This window comes from Halictus rubicundus, chromosome 7, assembly GCF_050948215.1.
Source record: "Halictus rubicundus isolate RS-2024b chromosome 7, iyHalRubi1_principal, whole genome shotgun sequence".
In the NCBI taxonomy this organism is placed as follows: Eukaryota; Metazoa; Arthropoda; class Insecta; order Hymenoptera; family Halictidae; genus Halictus; species Halictus rubicundus.
The window spans coordinates 16,279,641-16,295,350 of NC_135155.1; the positions used below are offsets into that span (position 1 = coordinate 16,279,641).

The window sequence follows — 15,710 nt, forward strand, 5'->3', positions numbered from 1 at the left end:
TACCCGTAGCTTAGACAGAAGCGAAAAATCGGTGAGCGCCTTGAGCGTCACTTTGCCAAGGGAATGTTCTGGAACAGAAAACAGAGAGAGAGGTGATTCAACGGATCGATCCCGATGTCGATGTCGATGCCGGGGGATATCGATCGATCGAACGAGACTTGACGGCGGGGGGGGGGGGGGTGGGGGGGGCACGGTTCATCGGTCACTTTTAGCCTAGAACCGCGTAAATAATTGAACGCGGGGCGAAAGCGTTTCGCGGATTCCATTTCGCCGGCGTAAACTGTTCCGTAAAAAATGCGTCCAGGACAAAGAGAAGCTTTTTCACGGCACGGCGCCGGTTATGAGGCCGAAGGGACCGGAAAGCCGGGGCGATATGCAGCATTTTTTCTATGTTGCACCGGCAAGGCAAACAACGAAACAAAAACTTTCTATTAAGGGGAACAAAGGGGGTCCGGCCGGGAATCTATCCACGAGTTATGCGTCCCGTAAGCGGCTTTCCGTGCCGGACCGTTCCAATTTAACTCGGCGCGATGCATTTTCGCGGGATAAACGCGATACCGATCTCTGCCTGCATGCCTACCTGCGCCGAAATCCGTCGATTTCGAAACGATTGCTATGAAACCAGAGATCTGCAAGAATCCGACAATTTCGGGTATCCGATTCGGTCCCGACTGCGGACACTTAATTGTTACGGACGTGCGAGAACACGAAAATGTCGCGAACCCCATGTTCGGGACCGGTTCCGATTCGAGGAGCGAAAGTCTCGGGATTTTCAAGAATTTCCGGAACCCGAACGACATTTCCCAATTGGTTTTATTTAACACTAAATTTACGGAGCACTAAAAGTGGCCATTTTGGATTATTTTATAAAAATACCAAGAATATATTCAGCCAGATTTTTAGCAGGCTTTTACTATAATATATGTTCCAAGGAATAAATGTGTTAAATACATTTCCTATAAATGCATTTTTACGGTCCCAATAATTGTAAATTAAAGAACATAAAACCCGTCATTTTGACGGGTCCCGTAAATCTAGTGTTAATGCGCGGAACAGTGCTGTTCAGCGAGTCTTGTGGCGGGCATGGGCACACCGTGAAATGACGTGCCACACACGTCGAGAAGTTCCATCAGAATTTCCAATTTTTTTTTATCCCTTCAGTTGCTTTCTTTAATTTCTTAAGTACGGCGCGTTCGTCCGCAACTGTGTCTCCCAGGGACGGCGCGCCTGGTCTCGGAAGGCACAAAAGCCACTATACTGGCTCGTACCGTTCAAACTGATGCTTTCCACGGAAACCACTATAGTGGCGTACTTAAGAGGTTGAAAGGAGGATGGAAACACGTCTTTCCTTAACACTAGGTTGACGGAGCACTAAAAGTGAATATTTTACATTACTTTACGAAAATGAGAAGAATGTGTCTATTCCAGTTTTTTTAGCCATTTTTTAGATAATATATACCTAAAGAAATAAATTTGTTGAGTAATTCCACGTAGGTAGATCTTCACAATCTCAATAATCTTAAGTTAAAAATATTAGAATCCGTCATTTTGACGGGTCTCGTAAACCTAGTGTTAAACAAATTTTTACAGAACACCGAAAAATGTCTCGACCCGACATTTGCGAGATTTCGCACACCCCTATTAACCCTTTGCACTCGACCGGTGACCCTGAAGCGCCACTAAAAATTATTGTGGCATTATTTCGAAGAAATTACAAAAAACATTACAAAATATTCGTCGCATTACGAATAGGATTTGTATTTAATAGATTATTAAACATTTAAATGTTATACATGGAAATCGGATCAGTTTCGTACGAATAAAATGAAAATATTCTAAGACGGAAGAAAAGTTTTCGAATTAGATAGCGCCGAGTGCAAAGGATTAATTGACTACTGTACTTTCGAGAAACTGATCCAACTCGACTCGAGATTTTTGGGTTCCCTCGCGCCTTCAGAATCGTCCTGCGATCGCTGTCCGATTGATCGGCGGATCCTTCGATCCAGGTCGCGGTTAAGTTTCCGCGACTCTCGCAAGTTTTTCTTGCCAACGACCTGTGAAACGGTCTCTCTCTCTCTCTCTCTCTCTCTCTCTCTCTCGTGTGTGTGTGTACGGTAGCCGAAGAACATCGGGAGAACCAAAGGGTCGTTTGTCTTCGGAACTGGAACGGAACCGCGACACCACGGAACTTCAGGTGAGCGGAACTTCGAACGTTACCGCCGAGGAATGGGAAAGAAGATAAGAAAGTGGAGACTCGTTGTTGCTCGGCGAAAGGTCCTCTCTGCTCGTGACTCCTCGCCGACTGATCGATCATCGGGAAATCGTAACTTTCGAATTCTATCGAGATCTTCCCGAGTGATTTTCGTAAGACCGACGTTGAATTATACACTCCTCTCAAAGTAGTGGTTCGAGACAAACAGCGATTTCCACCATCCTTGACTCTGGCAAAATCAAAAATTCTCATTTTCGAACACGATTATTTGTCTCTTTTCTTTTTTTATCTAAGCTCTTCAAACTCTTAGCCGAGTCCATTTCGTTTTACGATGAGAAAAGAATACGGAACAGGCCTCTTAGAAATTGAGAGTACCAGTGAAACATGAATTAAATAGATAACTTGCACTCTTTGAAAATTGTTTAGTGATTTATTGAAAACAAACAAATTTTATAATCGACCCTTTACAGTCGTCATTCGAGCGCTAAGGGTTAATGTTAGGTTCCGTTTTACACATGTCAACGTTTAGGGGTAGTTGGTAGTCCATTTAATAACGTACAAAATATTTTGAACAATGATACAGCAATTTTTAGTGACCCTTCACAGTCGTCCTTCGAGCGCTAAGGGTTAACGTTAGGTTCCGCTATAAACATGTCAACGTTTAGGGGTAGTTGTAGCCCACTTCACGCAGAGATTTCATCAGGATTGTTTATCTTTCCATCACATTGATTTTTTCTCATTTTCGATTCCACACCGAGCATGACCAACGAGTGTTAACATGAAATGCAAGAATTTCGTTTCTCTAATTATAAATCGTCTTTGGGCGAAAAATGTGAAACGCGTTCGACATATTGAATTACCTTACACATAATTATCTGATCAGGGTCCGCACAAAGACACCCGGTTAGGGTGACAGGCTGAAGCTACTTCAAACTTTCGACCCCTTTTTAATATAGCTTGCTAAAAATTATTATGCAATATATAATTTCAACCTTTAAAGCCCATTAAGCATGAAATTTCACTCAATATTATTTTAATATCATTAATCCTCTCGCGTACCTCATTTTCCCAACTTCGTTTGTCCTTTGGCGTAAAATTGCCGCGATGGTAAAAAAAATCCATAGCACGAGAGGACAGACAATTCAATTTAAAAATTAAAATTATTGTTCATGCGTATATTAAACGTTGCATAGCTTGCGCGGACTTTTGTGAAATGGCGAAAGAACGTATCGCAAATTGCGAGAATCAATATAATGGAAATACAAACAATCACATCATAGAGGGCCAATCAAATTAAACTGAAATGGTACGAGCAGTTCGCAAATAATAAATTAAATATGCTGAATTGGACAATAGGTAGACCGCGGATCTTTATGCGTTTACGACTTACGAAAGTGTTCAAAAAATGCTGGGGTGTCAAATTCGACAGAGTTTAGTGCGATTTTTATTCATTTTGAATCTACAAATCCTATTACCAATGAAAATAGGTTAGTTTTCTTTAACACTAGATTTACGGGACCCGTCAAAATGGCGGATTCTAATATTATTAAATTGCGAATATTGAGATTGTAAAAATGCATCCATGAGCAATTATTTAACAAATTGATTTCTTTGGGTATATATTATTAAAAGAATGGCTACAAATTTTGATCGAACATTCATGTTATTTTTATAAAGTAATGTAAAATAGTGTTAACTTGGTCAATTTCTCCGGTTCAAAGGCGAGTGGCTCGAGAATCGTGTTGCCGGGTGAATTACTCCGTGCAAACGAGTAGGCTATCGCGGCCGGTTGTAAAGTACATCGAAATTCGCGAGTATATTAATCGGGGCTTGGTATGGCAAAGTAGGTTCCGAGGGTTATTGATAAAGTCCGATTGAACGCGGGGTCGCGAACGCTGCCCCGGCGCTTTCCGAGAATTTCTGTTCGCACTAAATTCATCCCCCTCGGCCCTCGCCAACCCCCCTGACTCGTTTCCTGCGTCCAGCGTACGCGAATGATGGACTGTTTTCAGCGAACGCGGCGCATTCATTTATTAAGCAAACCGACACACCGGAGAAGACAGATTTTACGAGGGTAATCCAGCCCGCGTTCCGACCTAAAGGCTCACGCGCGCGCACCTACCCAGGTGTTTAATTATTCCGAAGACGTACGGTTGCACACGCTTCGCGCTACACCCCCTGGACGCCGGGTATTATTTCTGCCCTGTTATGGCCTCTGCCGCCCTTTGTCCGCCCCGCAAAGATAATATCGAGCAACTTCCAGATGTTAATTGCCTCGACCGGATCAAAAGTTCACCTACATACACAGGGTGTCCCATTTGGAACGGTCCACTCGGAACGACTCTGAAATAATTAACCCTTCTGGTCGGGCAGCCTGGGAAATTTCACTCTTGAATTGCTTTCCTTCAGATATTTACTTTTTCAACCCTTCAACCCTTTACTTCAACCCTTGGCACTCGAATGGCGATTGTAAGGCGCCACGAAAAATTTTTTACATTATTAACCCTTTGCACTCGAGTGGTGACTCTGAATCACCATTAGAAATTGTTGTGGTGTTATATCAAAGAAATTACAAAAAATATTACAAAATATTTTTTACATTACAAAATTTGAATTTAATAGATTACTAAACATTTAAATATTATACGTAGAAATCAGATCAGTTTCGTATGAATAAAATGAAAATATTGTAAGACGGAAGAAAAATTTAGTTTTAGATTGAAACTAGCGCCGAGTGCAAAGGGTTAACCCCTTAACTTGCACACTCGAGATAATTCGAGCGGCGTTGTATTTTATGCTGCTATAATTTTTCACACTCGAATATAATCGAGAATTGAAAATAGCAATGTGAAAGCAGAGAAAAAAAATCGTTTTATCGATATTTATCATTTACATGGGATTGTAAACTATAACACTTACTTATTCAAGAATAAAATATAGCCTTTCTCCATGGAACGAAAGCGCAGTATATCAAAAATTTTTTTGGCCGGTTTTTTTCAAGAAAACTGTGCGTCAAGGGGTTAAATTTGTTTGTATTTAATAAATCTCTAAACGCTTCAGCATCGTACGAGCAAATTGCACCATTTTCGTATGTACAACATGAAAAAGTATGTACAGAAGGAAAACGTTCTAGATCGGAAGAAATGTTCCGTTTTGGTGTTGAAATAGCTTCGAGTGCAAAGGGTTAAACGTTCGACGGTCCAATGATTATATATTAACCAGTTAGCTGTTGCTCCTTGAAAAATGTGTACCTATGTTGCGTCGCAAAAATCAACCGCTGTTTGAATTGTAGCTGTTTTGACGAGTATACTCGTCATGGCACAAAATATTGCCATTTCTTCATGACGAGTATACTCGTCAAACACAGTTAACTGGTTAAACTTTCTCTTACAAGCTCAAAAAATTTGTGAGAGTTTAACCAAAACTGTGAAGATGCTTCCTGAGAGCAGTCTATTTGTGTCTGACAGGTTAGCACGTTCGATAAGAAGGCGAATCTCTGTTTATTTACCTTTCATGCCCTCCTCGAAATGACTCCCACGATTGTTATGGTCTCGGAAGGAGCACACACACACACACACACAACGGCCCGAGTGTTTCTGCTCCGGGGAAAGCATTCAAATCTGGTAGACAGATGCCAGTACGTAAACTGCCTCGCCATATGTCTCGCCTGGTCCGAGGGTTGAAACAATGCAAAGGGTGCGGGGATGGAATCCGCTTCATTTAATTCAAGCAGCTATCCAATTCACATCGGGCTCGGGAAACTTTCTAAACGAGAAAACCGTCGTGGAAGAGGATCACGAGTGTGCGACCTGCATCTTTTATGGGCAATTCTTCACGCGATAAAAGTTCGGCCGTTTCCTCGTGGCTGTTCCCCTCCCCTTCCACGCTCCCCGTGTTGACGTAAATAAGGTTTGGCCCGTTCCTCTCGACTGTAATCTAATCTGTTGGGAAACTGCTCGTCATTTTCGATAAATCTTGCACGCACCGTCTTTAATTCGATTGCCGCCGGAAGTGGCGAAAAGTTCCGGCCGTTCGCGGGCTCGGCGCATCTTTTATGCGGAGACTTTTATCTGTGCCGCCGAAACTCTGCCGAATAACAATCTTCATATTAAACGTTCGCTATTCATAGTTCGCTCGTCTTGAATATCCTCCTGTCATTTATTAACGGAATGCGGATTTTCTGCAATGATGGCAAAAGTGAATACCTCGAATACAAAATTGGAAAGTCGTCGGAAGAATTAAAATATATTATATTGGTTTCGGCTTTGATCATTAAAAGTGAAAATATGAATGAATTTTATTTAACTGCAGTCTCTTACAATAGACTCGGACAATTTTTATTTTGCCCAGAAATCCGTCTATTAGTTTCTATTTATCTATTTTTCCGTTTGTCTATTTATATTTTTATTTCTAGCTATTTCTATATTTGCAACGAATTTGTGTTACAACCCAATATCAAAATTCTGAAAAGTATAATGTAATGCATCTAAACATAGCTGAACGTGATTCAATTGGACATAATGCGAACAAATTCAAGCTAATTTTCTTTACATTCTTTTGCATCTGTAGCAATAACCATTTTATAAAATTTCCTTCATCTTTGTCTGCCTCAACGTATTCGTTATGTTTACCAATCTAAAGAAATGTGTCGGGAGAAAAGTTGTTGAATATCGAACGGGGATAATTCCGCGACGTTTATCATCCAGGCCCTGGCGACATATACAGAGAAATCACTGTACTATCGTCTCGGAGTCGCGCGTCCGAGTTTGGGCAACTTCGTCAGGCTCGATTGTTAATTATTCAAGCTTCATCAACCCTCGCGGCGAGGTCCGTTCAATTTTTCAACGGTTCTCGTCCAACTCGGGACTGTTCAATCAACATTTTACAAATGAAAATGCAAGTAAAAATCCGTTTCTCTCGAAACCGCGTCACGGCAACAGTCGTACGGAGTATGTAGAACGTATTTGGTGTGACACCGTCGGACTTGGGCGAACAATGTAGCAGGACGTGTGACGCGTATTCCGTTGTGCATACATGTCACGTGTGCTCGATAATTACTCACGGTTACTTATTAACGAAGAGCTCTGGTGGCCGGCGCGGCGCGGCGCGGCGCGTACATGCGAGAAGACCAGTCGGTCGTGAGTTCGACTAATTTCGCCGCGCGTCGCCGGATCCGAGTCGATTCGAAGGTAATTGATTATTCGCGGCGAGTAACGGCGACTATCGAAAAATAATTTGCCCGTTAATTAATTCGTCCGGCTTTCCCGGGGCGTGCGCGCGACTGACGTGCCTGCCCGCCAGCGTGGTTTTTCACCTGAAAATAAGCTCGCCTCGTCGCGCGAGCACACGCTCCCATTCCGTTCTCTAATTAATTTCATTCGCTCATATAAATGCCTAAATACCCGTTCGGACAAATACGATCCGAACGAGGACTCGGTCCAGTCCGCCGAAGCGGGCTCGCGCGGAGAAGAACAGAAGGGCTGAAAAAATATATTCAACATTTTCCATTTATTTTCGTCACCAGGGAGGCGTCCTCGCCCCCTCAATTATGGCGGTTATTAAGGTCAGCCTTTGCGCGAGGAAACCGAGCTTCTTTTTTTTTACTCAGGTGGGAGACGTGAACTGGCTTGGCTTCTTTCTCGGGCCAGCTCGGCGAATTCTTCTTTCTTCTCTCGATTTCAAATGCGAAACATCTACGTGTCGGACGGCAAACGCCCTTCTTCTTGGCTTCGTAACCGGCATAATACGAATTAAATTATTTCTTAGGCGAACGGAGAAGAAAGAGGTCAGGAGGGTTGTGCTCTGCCTCCGCGTGGGCGGTGGGCAGAGGGGAGGGGGGATGACAAAAGAAATATCACCGAAGAAACGAAACGGTAGAGCGGCTAACCTCGCCGGTGGCGGTTTCCGGCGGACGGGTCGACGCGGGTCGGCGTCGGGTTGGGGTCGGGCTGAGCCGGGTCGGGTCGGGTCGGGTCGGATCCCGTGGAACCGTGGAATACCGGGAACGACACCGAGAACACGGAACAGACGAAATGAAAGGAAGATAAAGCGGCGCGTTAAATCGGATACTTTATACGTGTAATAAGCAGGAGGAGAGCGTACTTATGCGCCGCGGGTGTTTCATGAGACCCATAACCATCAGGTACCGTGAAGGAAAGAAGCTTCCTCTGTTTAGTCATTCGCTCGGCAGAACCGCGGCGTTCCCCATTCGAGCGTCTGCTGGATACGCCCTTTGTTCGTGTTTCTTGCAATTTCTTTTTTTTTTCCTTCGCGGACTTTATACAGCCGCGAGGCGAACGATGCTTACTGGTTCAACGGAATTCTGTTTGCTCTGCCCTTTAGCCAATTACGAACCACACTGTTTTCGTTTAAATCGATAGGAAATTTCCTCGGGAATACGATAAGAAAGGTTAGAAAGTTCATGACTTCAAACGAGAACAATATTGGAAATGTCCTTTTGTTTTTTAAATCGATTGATATACAGGATCATCCGGGTCAAATGGAACAACTTTCACCCCTAACACTTTTTTCGATTCGAAGTTATTTCATTCAGTCTCCACGGCGTGCCCCATGTGAAAAAAACCGAGATCCAAAGGTCACACAAAAAAGTTCACGTAATAAAAAAAGATGCCCCTATTTATTTTAAACCAAACAAAGGAAAAATCATCAAGATACATAATTGCAGTCCTAATATATTTAATCTTAAGTGAACGCAAAAAATGACGGGTTTTTGCAATTATCTAAAAATCAAGACCGAATCGAAAAAAGTGTTAGGGGTGAAAGTTGTTCCATTTGGTGTCCTCTATAGCTGGTTGATGTTTGGCCGTTTAAAAACGGATGACCCTGTATATAAAATGTTATGAATTTGTTTTTGCTGTAACCCACCACAATGTAAAAAATAACTGTAACCTTCTCTGTTATATTCAATTGTAACTGAAGTGGTCGCTAATGACCTAGCCGTTAATGCGACCACTTTAAAATAAACGTCTACAAAAAAAAAAAGGTTAGAAAGTGATCAGAGATGTTCTTGTACGTTATTTTCGAAATCGAAATTTGAGCGGAAAGTTATCAGGTAGGTTCAAGTAGTCGGGTTCTCGTCGGGAAGGCTCGTGCTTCTCGAAAAGAAGAAAAAACGGCTGAAGTATAATTTTTTGAGGAAGAGGAAGATCTGTTTTATGACCCTGGAATCGCAGATTAGCAAAAAACCGCGGTCAGTTAAAATGAATTAAGATTTTCTCGCGGTTTTTCTGTTACTCAAACTTGAAATTTAGTACGATTTTTATGTATTTTGGATCGCCAAAGGCTATTACCACTGAAAATAAAATTCCATGTGATTCCACTTTCTTAAAATTTGTCTGCAAAAATTGATAATTGCATAAACATCCGCGGCCTAGTAATCTGACAAGCTAATTGCACGAAGAAGAACGCTTAACCCCTTAACGCACAGTTTTTTTTAAAAAAACCGGCAAGAAAAATCAATTTTTGATATACTGCGCTTTTGTTCCATGGAAAAAGGCTATATTTTATTCTTGAATAAATAAGCTTACAGTCCCATGTAAATGATAAATATCAATAAAACCAATTTTTTTTTCTATGCTTTCACATTGTTATTTTCAATTCTCGATTATATTCGAGTGTGAAAAATTATAGCAGCATAAAATAGAACGCCGCTCGAATTATCTCGAGTGTGCACAGTTCGGCCTGTTTAGCGCGCTCGAATTAACTCGAGCGTACAATTTAAGGGGTTAATGCTCTAAGAACAGATAGTACCAAAATGCGATAACACTGGGCATGCATTGGTACACATTCACAGCCATAAGCAATAATAAAGGGTTAGAAAATATAACGTTACATTGTCTGTTTAAAAATGTACAGGGAGACTAGCCGCGGATCTTCCACCGCAACCATTTTTAAAAACGAGAACAGGATACTTTTAGCAAAAGATTTTAAACGAAAATTGCATTCGCTGTACAGCCATCGTGGAAATCGGAATTAATGGAGAGAGGTCACAGTTAGAAAGAGTTCGCAACAGTGACGTGCCCCAAAGGGAATTAAAGAGGATGAAGATCGCCGGCTTTTATGCAAAAGTGACTCTTCTGTGGTCGCGCGTTTCCTTTTCGCCTCGCGGTCCGTGGCCCGTGAAAGCCCGCGCAATAAGAACCTCGCGTGTTTACTAAAATCTGATGGCGAGGGGGATTCCCGTTTTTTCCGCGAGCGCGTTTCCTCTTTTCGTCGTGGCCCTCTCCTCCCTCGCGCCGGCAACGGTAATTTCATGACACCATAATGTCCTCGCGTTGTTGCGGTAATTGATGGGATTTCCAGCGAGCGCGTTCCATTCCTCCTCTTTGGCCCCGCAAACGCGCTTTCCACGGGTTGATTTGCAGAAAGCCATTGTTTGGAACGCTTTACGTTATCATAAAGAATCCATTTTTCATCTCCGGTAACGATTCTGCTAAGAAATGGATCTCCACGAAATCTGGATGGCAATGAAGTGCAAATTGATCGACGAATAGTCTTGTTGGTCTCGGATAATTGATGCGGCATCCATATTCCTTGCTTATGTGCCTTTCCCATTTCGCGTAGGTGCCTTTGTATAGTTGACCTTGTGGACCCAAGGCTTCTCCATAATTCTTGTATACTTAATTTTGGATCAGCTTCCACTAGAGATTTTAGGGTGCCATTATCAAATTCAACTGGTCGTCCGAGGCCTGTCAGAGAGATCATAATCACCAGCAGCAAACCTTCCGAACCAACGTTGACACTTGTTGACCTTCAATACATCTCCGTAAACATCGCAAATTTTCTTTGTTGTTACATTAAATCCCGCATTCAAATGAAAAGGTATGCAATGACGATCCTCGGAAGGTACGGACGCCGCCATTTTATTACAGGGTTGTAAAAGAGAATTATACTTTTTAGAATATTTTGAGCACAGGCTGCTTTACCGAAAACTGTAAAAGAATATTTCCTCTTCAACGATCGGTACAAAGGCAAAACAAATTCTTTGCAAATAATTGATTACTTATGGGTACCCCTAATATGAATGTCGACTGTATATGTTGACTTTCAGTGGACTCGAAACAAATTGTTTCGTTTCGATCGTTCCAAGAAGTATATAAGGTGTTAGCAGGAAGCTGAACACCTAATACGAGAATGGCACACTACAAGGACAACCACGTAAACAAGAACGTAGCAGGGTCTTCAGCGTAAGAGACTGTGTATCTTACTCCCTTTCGTACACGAACGGGATACAAATATATGCGTCGTCGGTTCACCAGCGAACTATGTATAGTGTACGCCGTTCATCTTGCGCGGTTATAGGACGATCCTTGCCAACGAATTACCATTAGCCGAATTATGCACGCTATCGATAGCCTGTGGCCCGATGATTAAGGATTAACGAGCATCTTATAAATAATAAAACCTGCGTCAACAACGCAGTTGGTTCCCCTGCTGTATAATACGTTCGACGTATAGCCCTGGCCATAATAAATGGTAACTATGCCAAAAAAAAAAACAGAGTAAGACTATCACAAATTATTTTTTCTGCAAAGACTTATGGTCTTAACACTAGATTTACGGGACCCGTCAAAATGACGGATTCTAATATTTTTAATTTACGAATATTGAGATTGTAAAGATGCATCCATGAGGAATTATTTAACAAATTGATTTCTCTAGGTATATATTATTAAAAAAATGGCTACAGATTTTGATAGGTAGAATCATGATATTTTTGTAAAGTAATGTAAAATAGTCATTTTTAGTGCTCCGTAAACCTAGTGTTAATAAGCAATTATTGTCTCCACAGTTCAATAGTGTATTTCCTGCTACAAAAATATTATTCTAGAATATGTTTCGCCAAAGCAGAAAGAAACGACTGCGACTGTGTAATCACTATGTAGAAACGTGGGGCTCGACACGACGTTGACGCAACAGATAAAAAATTCTGTCCACGCAATTGAATAGTTTGTTTCGAGCTGGTACAAAAATATTTTGGAATGATGCAGGTTTCCGAGTGTGCATATTCTACCAAAAACAGAAAAATTGCTGTGCCGGTCACCAGCGGAGCAAACGGAAGCTTTGTTACGCCGTTGACAAGGACGGGCAAAAAATGATTGTGTTCGGAGTTCAATAGTTTGTTTCGCGTGCTAACGCGAAAATATTTCGGAATGATGCGCATTTTACAGGGTTCCGGGTATTATTTAGCAAGGCAAAAGGACATCGTGACGGGTAACCGATGGTACAATAGGTAGCTCGACGCGATATTGACACGATTGATAAAAAATTATTGTTTTGAAAATATTTCGAAATAATTCTTTGTTGGAACACGCCTAGCATTTTCGGCTGTGCATGTTACTCGTCTTGTTTCGCGCGGGTAAATATTTGCAGGACTCGAAACGGAACGCGTACTAATGGCGGCCGCGGGTGCGATTCGCGTCTAGGCAGCGAACAATAACGTCCGGCGAGTCGTTTTCGTCCCGTCAACTCGTTTTTCTCCATTGTTTCGGCCACGGAAGCCCGTCTCTGTTTTTTTCGTTATTAAATTAGCGTATCGCCCGCAAACAGGGCCGCCCGAGGTCGTGTCACGCGAGCAACGGCCCTTTGTTTCGGAGTCTGCACCAAACGGAACGGAAGTTCGTTCGTTGGGCGTCGATGTCGGCGATACCCAATCGATGACCGCCTTTTATTCGATAATTTCCAGAACGTGAGCTTCCGCTCGATACCTCGATGCCGGTGCCCGGCGTCACAAAAGACCGGCGAAATTGAAATCGCAAAGGTTTATCGAGTGAAGCTAGTTCCGCTGCGTTGCCCATTACCGGAAATGGTCCCTGCCGATGGGAGCTGCGCGAAACTCTAGGCGGATCTCCGCCGCGAGGATTTTTATAAAATAGAAACAGATTAAACTCCAGTTTGATCTCCGAGTGCTCGAATCATTTCCGAAATTCCATCTCGAACGCGCGTCACGTTGAATTTCGCGGAACATTTCTTTCGCTCGAACAAAAATCGGAAATTGACGGACAATAGTCACGATCAGCGGAATAAAATTCGGTTAGTCGAAGTCGTTTGTTAAAGATCTTGATCTTTTACGTGCACGGAAGAGAATTGTTTGTAACGCGAAAGAAGAGGGTGAAACTCTTAGAGAATGATTTACGAAGAGGGAAGAGACACGGTAGCCCTCCCCTCATGTTCACCTAATTGCTACATTTATATTGGTCCCGCGGGACTGTGCCCGAAGTAAGAAGATAATTGGAAAATGTATTAATTTGTAATCGCACAGCTATGTACGGACGACTACAGCAAAATTTATTTAGGAACGTGTCTCACAACGGAAAGTCACTTTTTCAAAATTTCCAATTTGAAACGTTACAGTCAATAGCTACAATTTTCTATGCTCGATGAGTGTGAATGGAATTGGAGTGAAAGGAATTTCCCGAGAGTGACATAAATATTACATAATTTTTTCAACTTAAATGTTTACGCACAAAGCAAAAACAGCAGACAGAAAACGATTGCTAGTTAATCGATGCGAAACACAGTTTTCAGAGCGGCGCGGAATTTTCCGGCGGACCTAACGAAACGCGGGGAACAAATAGGTCCAATTAAATGTGAAAAGCAAATTTGCTGACGTAAGGGTAAACGAATTAGAGGAATTCTGTGTGTCTCCAGCATCGCGCGAGTCAATGCAGGATTCTGGGGGCAATGGTGTATGCGGGAGAGAGGGTTTATGCACCAGCGAGTTCGATGGTGGCATTATCGAGCGTGTGCGTGACAAGATTTCCCAGGATTCCAGGGCGAAGCTGGAATCCGATTCGCGCGAGCCAAGGGGAACGGTAAGTTTCCGTTTCGTTTGCCTCCGGTGGCTTTTTATTCAGGCAGACAGAGAGGAAGTCAAGGGTCGTCGACAGTTTTCGAGCGGACCGACGCGGTAGTTCTTCTTCTGTTCAAATTTTTCCCCCATATCTTCTTATTCTCCCGGCTGCGCGGCGCGATCGCCTGTGACAGAGAGAGAGAGAGAGAGAGAGAGAGAGAGAGAGAGAGACTCGTCTCTATCGCCTTGAGCCACCTTAACACCTCACTTGTTCCGTAGAATTGATTTCAGGTGCACAGGCGCGGGAAAGTCAGTGTTTATTCAGGAGCACTCGAGAAGTCCCGAGATGGGCGAGATTGAAACCGAACTATTTTCAATTGAGCCACTCTGAACCCGGTTTCTATACTTTGCAAATCGAATCCGATTGGCACGATATCCCCGATTCAACGTAATCCGCTCGCCCGACCGCCCAACTCGCGCTCCCGTCAACCCTTCCGTCCTCTCGCTTACCCCGTCGACGTTTGACGCGGATACCGGTCTGCATAATTTATCTCGACGCCTATCAAACGACAAATTATCTCACCCGCATCGAAATGTCCCCTCGCCCCTCGACCTCGGAACCTGCGGTCTCTTTTATTGTCCACGGGTGTTCCACGTTAGCGCACCTTTCATTCGAAGCTGTACACGGCGTCCCAAAAATGTACTTTCTTGAAGGGGCCGGTTCCCAAGGTCATTTCAAGCAAGTTTTCCCTTTGCGAAAATGTTCTCCGCAGCTTTGTTCAGGAGTTATCAACGAAAAACGCGGACCAATCAGAACGCGGCTACAGCGGACGGATTCCGGCTCGGCCAATGCCAACGCTCGGCGGGACCTCTCTGTCTCTCTGATTGGTTCGTGGTTTTCGTTAATAACTCCGGAACGAAGCCGCGGAGAACCTTTTCGCGGAGGAAAAAGTTATTTCGAATGACCTCGGGAATCACCATTTTCAGTAGTATATCAACTGTCATCGGGTCGAGAAAGCTTTTTTTTGTAAAGAAAGCTTCAAACTCCAAACTATGGTAGATTCGTGGAAAGTATTCATAATTTAGTTTATCGATCATGGGAAAAATTTTCCAATGATTTTAGAGACTAAAATCTAGAGAATATTAACCTAGAGAATATTGAGTCATACTCGTGATGAAGATTCTGAACAGAGTCTAGTAAATATATATGTTATCAATGTCCTTGAAACGAAAATAAAATTCTATTTTGGCTATTGAAGATCATATAGGCATACAATACATATTAATTTTCTCCTTTTTTTAAGGAAATTACAATGTAAGGAAATGTGAGACAATTTGTGCTATACACGGGCTCTACTTTATCGACATATACCTAAGAGTAATTGTAGTCGTAGCTGCAGGCTTGTGGTGCGGTTGTAGTGTTTCTTTGATGGAGATGAATGCAGTCTCCTTCACGCCGCTTATATGTATATTAATATAGTGAAACAAAGTGTGATAATAATATGTTGCCTTTATTATCTCGAATCTTGTGTCATGCAAAAAAGTTCAAATCACTGAAACCGTAAAATTAGTGCGAGGGGTTAGTACGTAGAATTTTTGTGATAAGTTTTCGGTTTCCCACCTGAAATGCAAAAATATCATAGGAAAAAGTAAATTGTAAAATTCGAAAGCACGGACAGCTTCGAA

The 15,710-nt window shown here is 42.7% G+C and overlaps 1 protein-coding gene across 2 annotated transcripts in view; it reads right to left on the minus strand.

Annotated features, from left to right (window-relative positions):
* The window catches only part of Kek5 (leucine-rich repeat, immunoglobulin-like domain-containing kekkon 5 protein), a 710,928-nt gene that overhangs the window by 43,612 nt on the left and 651,606 nt on the right, over positions 1 to 15,710 (minus strand). For both annotated transcript variants that reach the window (XM_076790900.1, XM_076790901.1), the window contains one exon: positions 4 to 68. The gene's annotated coding sequence lies outside the window, so the exon portion shown is untranslated. The remainder of the gene's footprint in view (positions 1 to 3; positions 69 to 15,710) is intronic.